The 16,719-nt window shown below is 44.6% G+C and overlaps 1 pseudogene; it reads left to right on the top strand.

The window, feature by feature from the left end:
- Positions 1-1,140: 1,140 nt before the first annotated feature.
- LOC129488720 (cytochrome c-like) lies at positions 1,141-3,919 on the top strand (annotated as a pseudogene).
- The last annotated feature ends 12,800 nt before the right edge of the window (positions 3,920-16,719 follow it).

Genomic DNA, 16,719 nt, shown 5'->3' with positions numbered 1-16,719 from the left:
TATAATTTTTTACGCTAGATACCTTACATCATTGACTCATGTACTCATTCACACATGCATTAAATATCTTTTATACACCAAGCGTTCAGCTCTAGGAATTAAAATCTGAACAAGAAAGACAGGTTCCCTCCTGGAAAGTAAGACAACACTGAGTAACTATTTACCAATAGTATAGGCATTAGAAAGGGAGAGGACGAGACAGTGGCCTTCAGCATGTCTAGAGGAAGCCTCGGTGACATTAACCTTAGACTGGAGGAGGAAGAGTGAGGGGCTGGGTGAGGGGGTGTGGTCCGGGCAGAGGGACAGCAAGGGGCAATAAAGGGTTGGAAGCAGAGGTGTGACGTGCTCAGATTTGCATCTTAAAAAGATCCCTCTGGGAATTATGCTGAGTAAAAAAAGCCAGTCCCCAAAGATTTCATACTGTATGATTCCATTTATATAACATTCTTGAAGTGACAAAATTACAGAAATGGAGAACAGATTAGTGGTTGCCAGGGGTCAAAGATGGGGTGAGATAGAAGAAGAGTTTGGCTATAAAAGGGTAGCATGAGTTGTTATGGACTGAATGCTTGTGCCCCCCACCCCCGAAATTCATATGCAGAAGCCCTAACCCCCAATATGACTCTATTGGAGACAGGGTCTGTGAGTAGGTGACAAAGGTTAAAAGAGGTCATAATAGTGGGGCCCTAACCCAATGGGGCTGCTGCCTTTATTAAAGAGGAAGACACACCAGCGTTCTCTCTCTCTCCATCATGGGGGAACACAGCGAGAAGGTGGCCATCTGCAAGCCAGAAAAGGGTCCTCACCAGGAACTGAATTAGCCAGCACCTTGAACTTGAACTCCTAGCCTCCAGAACTGTGAGAAATAAATATCTATTGTTTAAGACACTCAGTCTGTGGTATTTTGTTATGGCAGCACAGGTCAACAAATATACTAGTGTCATGGGTTGAATAGTATCCTCCCAAAATTCACGTCCACCCAGAACCTCAGATATGACCTTGCTTGCAGATGTAGTTAACACAAGGATCTCAAGATGAAATCTTTCTAGATTAAGATGAGCCCTAAATCCAATGACTGATGTCCTTATAGAAAGAGAAGGGAACATGCACAGAGAGACAGGGAGAAGAAAGGAGGTGAAGATGCCGGCAGAGATTGGAGTTATGCTGGTATGAACAAAGGAATGCTGGGAGCCACCCAAAGCTGGAAGGGGCAGGAAGTTCTCCCTGAGAGCCTTCAGAGAGAGGAAGGCCCTGCCAACGCTTTGATTTAAGACTTCTGGCCTCCAAAACGGTGAGAATAAATGTCTATTGTTTTAAGCCACCACGTTTACGGTCATTTCTTACAGCAGCCCTAGAAAACTCATACAACAAAGGACCGATGTGGCACCAGAACTGCTTTTTATTTTATCAATGTTGACATCCTGGTAGTGATATTATACTGTAGTTTTGCAAGACGTTACTCTTGAGGGAAACAGGGTGAAGGGTACATGGGAGCTCTCTGTATCATTTCTCACAACTGCATGTGAATCTACAATTATCTCAAAATAAAAAGTTTAATTAAAAAAGGTTTCCTCTGGGAGCCATGTGGTAAACAGAGAGGAAGCTGAGAGACCAGTTGGTGCCATTGAAGTCGCTCATGGGCAAGATAATAGCAGGTAGGCCAGGTGGTTACCAAGGAGACAGAGAGCAGAGGATGGGTTGGGGAGAAAGTCAGAAGGTTGAAGTGACAGCACTTGGGGACCAACTTGGTGATGGGAGTGGAAGAGTAAGAGGTGTCCATGATGACTCTGGCTCGTACAGCAAAAGTATGGTGGTGGCTTTAACAGAGGCCTCTGGGCAAAGAGCAGATTTGGGGAGAAAAGAATGGGAACCACAGCATGTTTCACACAGAACAGTTCAAATAACCAGGCTATCCAGCTTCCTCTCAGAAATGGCCATCTGACCTCATTCTGTCTTTATCTCACATTTTTACTCCACAAAAGAGATTCTAATTGAGTCAGTTTCTTACATTCCAACATGGAGCAGGGCAGCCATGTGCCAGGCTACCTCCTGGGCTCCTCTCGTGATCACTGTATACTTGTCTTCTTTTCCTTGGAAACTGATCCTTGGTCTCAAGTCACAAGACATGGCCACTTCATTCAGGTAGACTGAGCCTGTGGTATGGCAAGAACTTAGGGTTTCAGGTGTCTCCAATACAGCCAGTGGAGCTTAGCGGAGATGGTCAAGGATGGAGGAAGATTGCTCCTAAAAAAATCTCTCAAGTCAATGCCCAAGCAAAGAAAGGAGACCAAGCCGGGCACAGTAGCTCACGCCTGTAATCCCAGCACTTTGGGAGGCTGAGACGGGTGGATCACGCGGTCAGGAGTTCAAGACCATCCTGGCCAAGACGGTGAAACCCCGTCTCTACTAAAAATACAAAAAATTAGCCAGGCATGGTGGCAGGCGCCTGTAATCCCAGCTACTCGGGAGACTGAGGCAAGTATTGCTTGAACCCGGGAGGCGGAGCTTGCAGTGAGCCAAGATTGTGCCACTGCACTCCAGCCTGAGCGACAGAGTGAGACTCCATCTCAAACAAAAAAAATGAAGGAAAACCAGAACTCTTCACATCAACTCTAGCTTTGTTTTCTGAGGAGAGGGAAGGTTGGAGGAGTCTTTCCAAACAAAGTTGGACGACTAACACAGCCTGATCTCATAGCTCACCATAAAGCTACAATGATCAGAATAGTATGATATTGGCATCAATATAGACAAATAAATTTGCAAAACAGAATAGAGAATCCAGAAGTAGACCCACACACATGATCAACTGATTTTTGAAAAAGATGTAAAGGCAATTCAGCAGAAAGAGTATAGTCTTTTCAACAAATGCTGCTGGAACAACTGAATATTCATATGGAAAAAGTTGAACTTCGACATATACCTTACACCATATACAAAAACAAACGCAAAATTGATCACAGAATGAAATGTTAAACCTAAATCTATAAAACTTTAAAAGAATGCATAAGTGAAAAGCTTTTGTGATCTTGAGTTAGGCGAAGATTTTTTAGATAAGACATTAAAAGCACAATCCATAAAAGATTATGTTGGAATCTGTCAAAATTTAAAACTTCTGGGCCAGGCACCATGGCTCACGCCTATAATCCCAGCACTTTGGGAGGCCGAGGCGGGTGGATCACGAGGTCAGGAGATCGAGACCATCCTGGCGAACACGGTGAAACCCCGTCTCTACTAAAAAATACAAAAAAATTAGCCAGGAGTGGTGGCGGGCGCCTGTGGTCCCAGCTACTCAGGAGGGTGAGGCAGGAGAATGGCGTGAACCTGGGAGGCGGATCTTGCAGTGAGCCCAGATCACGCCACTGCATCCAGCCTGGGCGACAGAGCGAGATTCCGTCTCAAAAAAAAAAAAAACTTCTGGTCTTTGAAAGTCTTTCAAGAGAGTGAAAAGGCAAGCCACATGCTGGGAAAGAATATTTGTGATCGTAATATCTGATAAAAGATATGTATCTAGAGAGTGGGACGTCCGGCTTCAGAATGGGAACCTTCGTTGCCCCAGCGACGAAAAAGAGAATTAAATACGGGTGATGCTGAGAAAGGCAAGATTTTTGTTCAGAAGTGTGCCCAGTGCCACACCGTGGAAAAGTGAGGCCAGCACAACTAGGTCTAATCTCCATGGTCTCTTCGGGTGGAAGACAGGTCAGGCTGCGGTATTCTCTTACACAGACGCTAGTAAGAACAAAGGCATCACGTGAGGAGAGGATACCCTGATGGAGTATTTGGAGACTCCCAAGAAGTACATCCCTGGAACAAAAGTGATCTTTGCCGGCATTAAGAAGACAGAAAGGGCAGACTTGATAGCTTATCTCAAAAAAGCTACCAATGAGTAATAATTGGTCACTGCCTTATTAATTACAAAACAGAAATGTCCCATGACTTTTTTATGTGGACTATACCTTAATAGATCTCATACACCAGAATTCAGATCATGAATGACTGACAGAATATTTTGTTGGGCAGTCCTGATTTAAAACCAAGACTGGCTTGTGGTTAAATGAATATGTTCAGTTTTTGAATTTTAATAGTAATTCCAATTCAGTAAATGGTATCACTGTTTACCCCTTCTAAAGATATGATTAGACTTCATTAGTAATGTTCAACTTTTCACAAAGATGGTGAGTGCCATCTTAAAACTTACTGGAGATTGGTTTTATATTTAGATTTTTATGACTGGTTATGTGAATATATTTAAATACTGGGGAAATTCCTTCACTGTCTCAAAACCAAGCAAGATGCACCTGTGTTTTGTGTTCATTTGCCTCTTAAAGGCAAGGGTTGAAGATAAATAAGGTAGCAATGTCTACTTTATATTTTTGGCCTTAACTATGCCAATCTAATTAGAATTCTCTGTATTTAAAATGGTTCTTTTTACTTATTGAAAGGCATTTTAGTGTGGTTTATGTGTAATATCAAAGATTATTTAACACTTCTCACATTTTATAGATGCTCTATAAGGTCACATGCTTTTAAAATAGTAGCAAATTAAACTTTACTCTTTAATTTTTTACAATCTAAGTCAAACTAAGTTATAATTTAGGATTGTCGGGGGGTTTTTTATTTGTTTTTGTTTTTGAGACAGAGTTTTGCTTTTGTTGCCCAGGATGGAGTGCAATGGCACGACCTTGGCTCACCGCAACCTCCACCTCCTGGATTCAAACTATTCTCCTGCCTCAGACTCCTGAGTAGCTGGAATTACAAGCATATGCCACCACGCCAAGCTAATTTTGTATTTTTAGTAGAGATGGGGTTTCTCCAGGTTGGTCAGGCTGGTCTTGAATTCCCAACCTCAGGTGATCCACCCACCTCGGCCTCCCAAAGTGCTGAGATTACAGGTGTGAGCCACCGCACCCAGCCAGGATTGTCTTTAAACAGCCATTCAGAAACATAAAACTGTAGAACTGCTGTATATTTGTGTTTGGGAATGGTGGTTTTGCCAACTTAAAAGGATTAGAGGAGATATACACAAATTTTAAAATTATCTGTGATCAAAAGCTTAAGATAGTTAAAAAGAAAACCACAGATAAAAAAAAGGATACTTATCTAGAACAACGACCTTTCAAAACTCAAGAAAAAGAAAACAAAGAACACAATTTTTCAAATGGGCAAAAGATTTGAACAGATGTTTCAGTAAAGAAGATATACAAATGGCAAATAAACACATGAAAAGATGCTTAACATTATCAGTCATCAGAAAATGCAAGTTAAAGCCACATATGTATTAGAATATCTAAATGTGAAGGGCTGACCACATCAAATGTTCACAAAAATGTGGAACAAGTGGAACTCTCACACACTGATGGTGGGCATGTATAATGGTGGAACCAGTTTAAAAAACAGTTCGGCACTTTCTAAAAAACAAAAAAAATACACTTAATATATGATCCAGCCATTCTACTCCTAGATATTTGCACAAAAGAAATAAAAGCATGTGTTAATACAAAAATGTATATGTGAATGCTCATAGACACTTTATTTGTAATAACCAAAAACTGGAAAAACCCCAAATGTCATCAACAGATGAATGGATAAACATTTGGTATATCCATATAGTGGAATACTACACAGCAATGAAAAGGAATTGGTTATTGATGCATACTAAGATGAATCACAAAATAATCATGCTGGATGAAAGAATAAGACAAAAAAGAATATGTATGGTATGATTTCAATTATTAAAAAATTCTGGAAAATGCAAACTAGTATTTAGTGATGAGAAGCAGATGAACAGTTGCCAGGAGATGGAGTGAGGAGGGGAAGGGGTGAGGAGTGATTACAAAAGGGCACTAGGGGGTGACAATGCATATGTTTATTATCTAGATTGTGGTGTTTAAATATGTCAAAACTTGTCAAATTATACATTTTAAATGTGTTATTTTTGTATGTCAGTTATACCTCGATAAAATCATTTCTTTAAAAAGGAATCCAGGCCAGGTGCTGTGGCTCATGCCTGTAATCCCAGCACTTTGGGAGGCTGAGGCAAGTGGATCACAAGGTCAGGAGTTCAAGACCAGCCTGGCCAAGATGGTCAAACCCCGTCTCTACTAAAAATACAAAAATTAGCCAGGTATAGTGGCGGGTGCCTGTAATCCCAGCTACTCAGGAGGCTAAGGCAGAGAATTGCTGGAACCTGGGAGGCAGAGGTTGCAGTGAGCCGAGACTGCACCACTGCACTCCAGCCTGGGCAACAGAGTGAGGCTCCATCTCAAAAAAAAAAAAAAATGGAATCCAGGGGAAAAGCAGGGCCTTTCTTCCCTTGTGTGTTCCCTGCCCTCTCCTCATCTTTCACAGAGCCCATCTGCTTCTGAAAAGTAGGGGCTATGCTTTCTTGCCCCACAAGCCATTCACTTATAAAGAGCAGCCTTGTGGGGGATGAGCTTGGCTGGGTGAGAGGAAGAAGACTGGCAAAAGAGTCATCATGAAAGTCAAGGCAATTCTTTTTTTTTTTTTTTTTTTTTGAGACAGGGTCTTGTTCTGTCACCCACACTGGAGTGCAGTGGTTCACTCCGGGCTCCAGCAATTCTCCCACCTCAGCCTCCTGAATAGCTGGGACCACAGGCACATGCCACCACACTCAGCTAATTTTATGTGTGCGTGTGTAGAGAGAGACAGGGGTCTCGCTATGTTGCCTAGGCTGGTCTTAAACTCCTGGGCTCAAGCAATCTTCCTGCCTCAGCCTCTCGAAGTGCTGAGATTACAGGCATGAGCCACCACGCCTGACGAAGGCAATTCCTTAGCAGTCACTGTTCCAATGTGACCAAGTGCCCAAAGAAACAGGAAGGGACTATGCATAATTATAATGCAGACAGTAAGTCTCTGCAATCAGACAGACCTGGGTATAAATTCTGGCTCCATGACTTAGCAATTTTTTGATTCCTAATCTCTTTAAACCTCTATTTCTTCATCTGCAAAATGGGATCATATGCCACACAAAGGATGCCAGGAGATTAAGTGAGGTTCTATTTACAAAGAGATTAAGTGAGGTTCTATCTACATCAGCCAGGCAGAGTAAAGGCTTCCTCTACCTGGGAGACAGCATCTAGACGGGGAAGAGCACAGAATCCAAAAAAAAAAATTATGAGTTCTAGTCCTAACTCTGCTGCCAATCACTTATATTGTCTTGCCACCAGTCTGTATAAGCCCTTCAGCACTGGGGATGGAGAGAGGATAACAGTGTCAAAAACACATTCATTCTCCATTCCACTAGCTTCTCCGAGACCTGACTGAGGATTCAGTAAAATCTGGCCCAGGGGCCAAAGGCAGCCCACTACCTGTTTGTGCAAAGTCCATGAGCTAAAGCTGGTTTTTACATTATTAAATGGTTGAAAATATCAAAAGAGAATAATATTTTGTACTGTGAAAATTATATGAAATTCAAATGTCATCGTCCATAAATTAAGTTTTATCAGGCCAGGCGTGGTGGTTCACGCCTGTAATCTCAGCACTTTGGGAGGCAGAGATGGGCGGATCATCTGAGGTCAGGAGTTCGAGACCAACCTGGCCAACATGGTGAAACCCCATCTCTACTAAAAATACAAAAATTAGCCAGGTGTGGTGGTGGGCAGCTGTAATCCTAGCTACTCGGGAGGCTGAGGCAGGAGAATCATTTGAACGGGGGAGACAGAGGTTGCAGTGAGCCGAGATCACACCACTGCACTCCAGCCTGGATGACAAACACAAGACTCCACCTCAGAAAAAAAGAAAGCCCTACCCATTTGTTTATGTATTGCCTATGGCTGCTTTCCCGATATAAAGTCAGAATAGAGTTGTTGCAACTAAGACCATATGGCCTGCAAAGGATAAATTACTTAATATCCGGCCCTTTAACAGAAAAAGTTTGCAGACTTCTGGGTTAGATCATCAGAAGAAACATACTTGTCTGCTGTTCTCTTAGCTGCGCACAGAAAAGTATTGAGTGTGTTAAGATTAAATGTTATGCCCTTAACTTTTATAGTGGTTCATAAGAAACATCCATTTGATTGGAATTTCTGTGTCTTTTGCAATAAATGTTTCCTTGAATTTTATGCCAGGAAATAAGATGGTCTTCAACTGACCTTATATGCATTATTTTATTATCCCACTATGTAACTGGCATATTGTAAGTAGCATACAGACTAATTTTAGATTATTTTAGTGATATTAACAGACAAGAATTCTTAATTTTAATGATATGTACTTATCTGTGTCATTATCCTCTATTTGTGGTTAGTGATGGTGGCTTTCCATTTACAAAAATACCAAGTTTTTAAGATTTTTTTTAATTAAATGAAATAATTGTATTGATTTTTTAAAATGTCAGGTAAGTAACAATTTTGCTACAACCACAGGAAAGGCAAAAACATTACAGTTGTTCAAGAATGACAGAAGTTTAGGAATAACATATTGGACAATAGGAACATGTTTTCCTTTTTACCATGGTTGCTGGGAAGCTCAGGATTAAAGGCAGTGGCATTTTACAATAGTATCCAGAGTTCTGTAATTTATTGCATTGGACTTCTTTGCAGCTGCCTTTAATAGAGCACTGACCACATCGTGTGGTTTCTGTTGGCTCATGTGACTATCTGCCAAAGGAAACAATAGCCAGACTCACCAGACTAGAACTTGGGAGACCCATTGAGTTGACCTGTTCCATTTCTTCTCTGGCTGTTCCTCTTGAACCCACCGACATCTGGCTCTCACTTCTCTCCAAAAACTATTCCCACAAAGGTCATTAATTACCTCATAGGGCCAAATACAATGGCTTCCTTCCAGTTCTCAATCCATGGGGCCGCTGCTCAGCACTTGACTATGTTTATATATGGGTTATTACACAGCTCATTTATACATTATTACATAGGCTACTATAGTAAGCTAGTGATATCCCCATCCACTCAAGTGCTCAAGCCAAAAGTTGCTACCTCCTTCCTCTGCCCCCACCCTTCCTGCCAAGCTCTTGACCAGCGCCGTCCTTCCTTCCACTGACATATTTCTCAGCCTTCTCTGCCCCTCTTAGGACTTGATGGCCCTTGAGACCTTTCTGTTGCTTCCCTGGGTGTGACATTCATGTCCCTGCCTTCACTTGCACCCACACCAGTCAATGTGGTTAACTTTCTAAACCATGAGCGGGCAGGTTAAGGTCAAACTAAAATGGGCCAAGTCCAGCCCCCCCACTACCTGTTTTTATAAGTGGTTATGTTTAGCATTGTTATATAAGTAACTACATGTATCCTTAATTTTCCTCTTTGTACACAAAGCCTAAAATCTTTACTGTCTGGTCCTGTCCAGCAAAAGCTTGCCGACTCTGTTATGAACCCAGAGCTGGCCGCTGTCCTGCTTCTCCTTGCATACCCCAGACTTGCCTACACATTAGCATCCCCGGAAGAGACTGAGGAAATGCAGATTTCTGGGCCCCAACAGCTAGAGATTCTGATTCAGTGGGTCTGGGGTGAAGCCTGCAATGTTCCCACACCCCAGATGGTTCTAATGTAGGTGGCCCAAGGTCCACACTTTGTGAAATTCTGCTGTAATCGCAGAGCCAGCCTGAAGTCCCTGAAACATTACGGGTACTGGCCAGCGAGGGCCAGTGCTCTGTGCTCTCAGTTCTGTCTGCCTGGAAAGCCTTGGAAAACGCCTTTCTCCTCTGCAAAAGTCATGTCCTCTTCCCAGACCTCCCACTCCCATACCAGACAAGCATTGTCACCTTCTCCTCTCCTGCTCCATAAAGCACCTGTCCCTCTACAACCCTGATGATGTGCTTGTGTGTCTGTCTCAGTAGCCAGACTGGGAGCTCTTCCAAGATGACATCATTTCACTGCCCCCAGCCCTTGCATAGAAGGCCTTAGATCAATATTTGGTGAATCAATGAATGAACAGATGGACTTGCTCCAAATTGCTGCATAAAGCAATGCAAAGTCAGGACTGAGTCCAAACACTGGGATCCCCTGTCGGGTAACCTCCAGGCTGAGCCATCAGTTGCTGGAGCACAGTGGTTCAGAGCAGAGCTGGCCTGGGTGTGAATCCAGCTCTGTACTTTGCTAGCTCTGTGACCTTGGGCAGCTTATACAAGCCTGATTACATCACCTCTAAAATGAGAAAGACGATGCTAATAGCACTTACCTCAGAGAGTTGCTCTGGGGTTTAAATGAAGTAATCCATGGAAAGCCCTTCAGCACATAGGAAGCATTTAATACATGTTAATTATGGTTTTATTCTGTCATATCTCTTTGTCCACGCCAGGCATTTGCCAAGGTGGAGCCTGATAGGAAGCCTCAGCCTTTCTATAGTGAGGGGACAGCAGGGACCACTCAGACTCAAGTCTCAGGGTCAGCCAACCCCATGTCTCATCACTGGGATTCTACTGGAAATCGCCAGCTGTGGGAAGTCCTGCCAGGTGGCCCAGGACCCTGGAAATAGGCAGATCTTAGAGTTCAGCTACTAAAGCTCCTGCTCCCTCCTCCCAGCCCAACTCAAGAAACCTACCCCGCAGCACCTTATTCTCTGGTCACCAGCCAGGAGGGTCAAGGTAGAGTTGTTTCAGGAGACAGATGACACTGAGTAGGCTGGAGGATGTGGCAAGGGCTGGGCTACAGGGAGGATGCTGGCAGCAGTGAGTAGCACCAATACTGAATGTTAATTGAGCCCTAATCAGTAAGTACTCTCCCGGGGCAAATGTGACCAACCCCAGGGAAAGAGTTTGATGCAGATACAGCAGGAACCCCAGTGGACCACAGAGTGGACCTGCCACACGCAGAGAGCAACAGCGCCCGCATCCTTATGTGGCAAATCCAGGACAGGGGCTTCTAAAGCAGGAAGTTCTCTGGGGTTGTGGAGATAAGATTACAGGCCCATCTGCAATAGCTGAGGTGATGGGGTCACTGTCTCAGAGCCCATGGGACTACAGAATCAGAAAGAAGAGTAATGTTTGGTCTAATATGCTTTTTCTTTCTTTTCTTTTTTTTTTTTTTTTTTGAGACAGAGTTTCATTCTTGTTGTCTAGGCTGGATGGAGTGCAGTGGCTGATCTCGACTCACTGCAACCTCTGCCTCCCAGGTTCAAGTGATCCTCATGCCTCAGCCTCCCGAGTAGCTGGGATTACAGATGCCTACCACCATGTCTGGCTAAATTTTTTTGTATTTTTAGTAGAGACAGGGTTTCACCATGTTGGCCAGGCTGGTCTCAAACTTCTGACCTCAGGCGATCTGCCTGCCTCAACCTCCCAAAGTGCTAGGATTATAGGCATGAGCCACCACGCCTGGCCAACTCTTTTTAAACCATTCCTCAATTGCACAAACTAAAAACCTAGGAATTGGCCTTGACAATTGTTTCTCACTTAATCCCCCCAACCTGATCCTTCATCATACAGCACCACCATTTTTATCTTCTAAGGATCTCTGCCATCAAGCCATCCCGATTCCCAATCTTGATCTTGCTTACCCTCTTCAATTTTTTTCTTTTTCCATTGCACATAATACTTTGCAATGTATTTACTTATTTATTATACTTACTATCTCCCTTCTCACTAAAATGTAAGCTTATCCTGTTCACAAAAAAAACGTACCTGGCACGTAGTAGATGCTCAATAAAGATTCGAGCTCTGATTCTGCATGACCACCTTCTCTTGTTTGAATGATAGCACTAGCCTCCTGTCTGGCCTACTGCTGCCTACTCCGGTTCATCTTCAATCCATTGCCCAGCATGGTGCTTTCTCAAAATGCAAATCTGGTCATGTGTCAGCTTTGTGCCACCAACTCCTGCACTCACAGACATCAGACACATTAATGGCTTTCCACAGATTCAGGGTAAACCCTAATCCCCCTAATGTGGCCCACAAGGTCCTCCTTGGCCTTCTCCTGCCTTCCTCTCCGGCTTCTGGTGCTCCCCACCTCCTCCCTGTCTCTGCCCCAGACCCACTGGCATCCTTTTGCCACAGTCACTCCCACCAAACTGCCTGAGCCCATGAAGTTCCTGTGGAGTTTCCTGTGCATGGGTGGCTCTTCCCTGCCTTCGGATTCCAGCTCCAGCAGCCTTTCCTGACATGGCTCTCCACCCTCATTAGGTCAACTCTTCCCATCCCAGGATCTCAGATGCCATTTGTGACTTCTCCACAGAGCTCGCCATGGTTGCATCTTTAGACTGGTACATGGGCTGTTTGGAAGCGTCTTTCTTCCTGACCACACTGAGAGCTCCATGAAGGCAGGACTGTCTTCATTGCTCACTATTTTAGCCCCAGTTCCCAGTGGTGTGCCAGGCACATAACAGGCACTCAATAAACATGTGTTGATTAAATGAAATAAGTGAGGAAACCCAGGCCCAAAGAGCCCAGGTGACTTGCTCACCGTGACACAGCTTGGAGATGGCCACTGCAACACTGAATTCAGGGCTCTGCCAGAATTCATGCCACTTCTCTTTGGCAGGGCAGAGACAAGGGTCCCCCAGCCAGTGGGGAGCCCTCGCTGGCCAATACAACCAGGTAGCGGGATGGAACCTGGGCCTGCCTTGGGTCTTCTCTGGGAAAACAGCTCCAAGCCGAGAAGACAGAAGGTTGATATTCCACGCTAAATTCCCCTCTTGGCCATTATAATTCACATCCTGCCTATTGAAGGCTCTGAAAAGTCCCCAGGTCAAAAACTTTCACAGTAATAAACAGAAGATTTCCTTTTCCCAGAGGGAAACATTTCTGCACAAACAGAAGCAGGTCTCCCTGAAGGTCAGCTCCAGGCACAACCAAGCAGACACTCATTTTTCCTAAGAACATTTATCAAAGACCTACTCAGTGCTAAACATTGCAAAGCACCAGGGAAGCTGCAGAGAGGAGGATGGGCAAGGCCTCACCCTCAGAGGGTTGCATATAAAAGGCACTGTGAGGGAAAATGCCAAACATGAAACCAAGGAAACACTGAAACAACCATCTAGCCACAGAGGGACCTCACAGTGAGTGCAATGAAAAGGAGATGCAGGCTGTGGCTGTTTGGGCTGGGCTCTCTGAGGACGTGACTACACGGCTAACAGCTTGTGGCAACGGGGCCAGTGTGACCAGAAGGCCAGGGTCTGACAGTCCAAGCTCCTAGCAAGCCCACCCTTCTGTTGTGAATCTGCTCAAGAAAAACTCGAGTCCCCTCCTATGCACTTCCACATGCCTCTCAGCAACCATCCATGTAGAGAAACCGCAGGTGTGCCAGGTGATGACCTAGGGACGGTGACATGGGGACTCCTTGTTGTAAAATGTCAAGCACTTTGGTCCTGAATGGCAAAGCACACACAGAAAACACTGTTCCCCTTTCTCGGCCTAATCTCAAAAGCCAAGCAAGATCCGTGTCTAAACTCTCATTGAACACGCTAAAATGTTTCTGAAGAGCACAGGAATTACCTTAGATGAAAAATAATTGTTAAGGAGACATTATTATTATTCAAGATGTGTCAAATGACATTGAAGTGTTCTATTTAATGTGTGGTCATTACTATCATCTTTTAGAGAATATGAAAATAAGCGTTCGTCTGATTACCTGAATGCCCACACCTATCTTCCTCCTAATGTCTTACGACCATCCACCTGGAGTTCTCCAACCTTGGGAGCTTTCAAGAACACAGCCCTCACAGCTGAGGCAGGGGAGGCCATCAGCACGCAGGTCCTGGATGGGTCTGAGGCTGCTGAAATATCTAAGTTCCTGCAATGATTTCAGAGCGTGCTGTACAAATGGAGGTGCTTTCTTAGCAATCTCTCTATTTCTTGTGGAAAGATGAGGAGAAAATTGGCTGTTGGGTCTGGGAGCCCAGCTGGCAGCTCACCCAGATTGACCCCCGCCAGTGGAGCATGGAGCATTTCCCAACACGGAAAGGACTGCACGGTGCCGAGGGCCCCGAGCCACAAAAACATGAGGCTTGCCTGACCCCTTGTGGTGTGAGGCTCTCAAAGTCCGCTCCTTGCTGTCTAGAGAGAAGGGGCAAAGACTGGGTTCATTGTGATTGTGAGTGCTTGTCGTGGATTGAATGACGCCCCTCAAAAGGTATGTTCCCCCAATGTGACCTTATCTGGAAAAAAGGCCTTTGCAGATGTCATTAAGGATCGTAAAATGAGAGCATCCTGGATTACCCAGGTGGGCCCTAAATCCAATGACAATTGCCCCTTATAATCCACAGAAAAACAAAAGCCACGACATACAGAGCAGAAGTCCACGTGAAGACAGGCAGAAAAGGGAGTTATACAGCTACAAGCCAAGGAGTGCCGAGGCCCCGGCAGCCAAAAGAGGCTGGGAGAGAAGACATATCTGCTGTTTGAAGGCACTAGGTTTGGGGTCATTTGTTATGGCAGTGCTAGGAAACTTCAATATGGGGTCAAGGGATAGGACGACTCAAAGCCAGGGGTTTCCAAAGCCTGGTCTGTGGACAGAGTGCATCAGAACCACCTGGTGCACTTGATTCCTTGATTCTGATTCGGAGTCCACACGTCGGGGCTCTGGAATCGTACATTTGACGAGCTAGCCCTAGTCAATTTTTCTGCACACCCAGTTCTGAGAGCTGCTGCTCCAACCAACTCAGGGATAACATTTGTGGTAGTTATTAGTGCTGTTCACCGAATAGCTCTATCTCTTTACCTTCTGAGCACAGGATAAGATTGTGCTTCCTGCCCTGCTGTGGGCAGATGCGGTCAAGGGACTAGTTTTGACCAATGGGTTGTGGGAGAAGTGCTGTGTGTTAAATCCGAGCTGCACTGTAATTACCAGTGCAAGACCCCCCACCCCAGAGCTCTCTTCACTGCAGTATTTGGGGTGGTGGCTGCTCTACTAGCCTGCACCCGACAGACTGAGTAGAATCCGCCTACCCACCTGTGATGCACATGCACCTGGGGCTTTTAAAGCCTCTGAAATGCCAGGTTGGTTGTTACTGCAGCATAACCTAGTCTATCCTGACTGATTGAAATATGGGAATGTTTTGTTTTCAACTTCAAGTCACCCGCTAGAGCCTAACTTGGATACAGACACATTTTTTAAGCTTTGCAAACAATTTAACAAGATTCAGGTTCATCAATAGCAGCCACTTTTCATATTATGGGGGACACCGAATTGCACGAAATCAGTATTAACACCCAAGCAACTCCAGAGCTTGTTTTTCTTGCTATTTTATTAATTTGTTAAAACTAATAATTTTCTAACTAATATCAGACTCTACTGTGCATACAAATTACGAGATCTTGTTAAAATGCACAGTGTTACAATTAAGAAAGTCTAGGATGAGGGTCTGCCTTAGTCAGTTTGGGTTACTAAAACAGATACCACAGACTGTGTGGCTGAAACAACACTTATTTCTAATGGTTCTGGAAGCTGGGAAGTCCAAGATCAAGGTGCTAGCAGATTCCATATCTGGGGAGGGCCTGCTTCCTGGCTTGTAGGCAGCCACCCTCTTGTTGTATACTCATGTAGCAGAGAACAGAGATAATCTCTCTCATGTCTCCTCTTATAAGGGAACTAATCCCATTCTGAGGATCCCACCCTCATGACCTAATCACCTCCCAAAGACCCCAACTTCAAACACCATCACACTGGAGATTCAGGCTTCAACACAGAAATCCTGGCTGGAGGTGGGGGGCGGGGCACAAACTTTCAGTCCACAGCAGACTCATTCTATAGCTCTAACCAATTCTGGGGTGATGCCAGTTCTGCTGGTCTGTGGACCACACTTTGAATAGCAAGATTTTAGGTAATGCTTTTCTACAAAATACATTCTCGAACTAATGGGTAAGTTAATTTCATAACATCCATAATTATAATAAACTACATCTGTAAAGCCATCTCTAGTTTCACATGTATTCAACTTAAGCCTCATAATGGCCCTGTCTGTCAGTGAAAGCAAGCAGATTTTTTTTTAATTTTATTTTTTGAGATGGAGTCTCATTCTGTCACCCAGGCTGGAATGCAGTGGCGTGATCTCGGTTCACTACTGCCTCCACCTCCCAGGTTCAAGCAATTCTCCTGCTTTTGAGTAACTGGGACTACAGGTGCCTGCCACCACACCCGGCTAATTTTTGTGTTTTGGGGCTTTTTTGGGGTTTTTATTTGTTTGAGACGGAGTCTCACTCTGTCACCAGGCTGGAGTGCAGTGGTGTGATCTCGGCTCACTGCAACCTCTGCCTCCCAGATTCAAGCGATTCTCCTGTCTCAGCCTCCTGAGTAGCTGGGGCTACTGGTGTGCGCCACCATGCCCAGCTAATTTTTTTGTGTTTTTAGTAGAGACGGGGTTTCGCCATGTTGGCCAGGCTGGTCTCGAACTCCTGACCTCAAGTGATCCACCTGCCTTGGCCTCCCAAATTGCTGGGATTATAGGCACCGTGCCTAGCCGAAAGCAAGCATATATTCTTATCCCTACTTTGCAGATGATAAAAATAAAAGCTGAGAGAGCTTGAGACTCCCTGAGGGTCATCTTGTTAGGCAATGTCAAGGATTAGACTAGAACACAAATCTTGTCTATGCTCTACCACTGCCTAATAACAGTCCCCAAGATTTCATCAGTGTTTGAATGCCCAGCAAGATTCTAAACATGGTGTGTGTGTGTGTGTGTGTCTCATTGGAAACCACCTCAAATCCAAATGCTGTGGTCACTTTCAACCTAGCCTCTCAGTAGCACCCCGCACTTTGGCTTTGGGATGGCCTCCTACATGGAGGAAACATTGCCACCTAGTGGACTTCCAGAGCA

The sequence above is a fragment of the Symphalangus syndactylus genome, chromosome 8 (genome assembly GCF_028878055.3).
Source record: "Symphalangus syndactylus isolate Jambi chromosome 8, NHGRI_mSymSyn1-v2.1_pri, whole genome shotgun sequence".
NCBI classification, from domain to species: domain Eukaryota; kingdom Metazoa; phylum Chordata; class Mammalia; order Primates; family Hylobatidae; genus Symphalangus; species Symphalangus syndactylus.
Note: the sequence above shows the minus strand (reverse complement) of the source record. Positions and strands in the feature narration are given on the sequence as shown.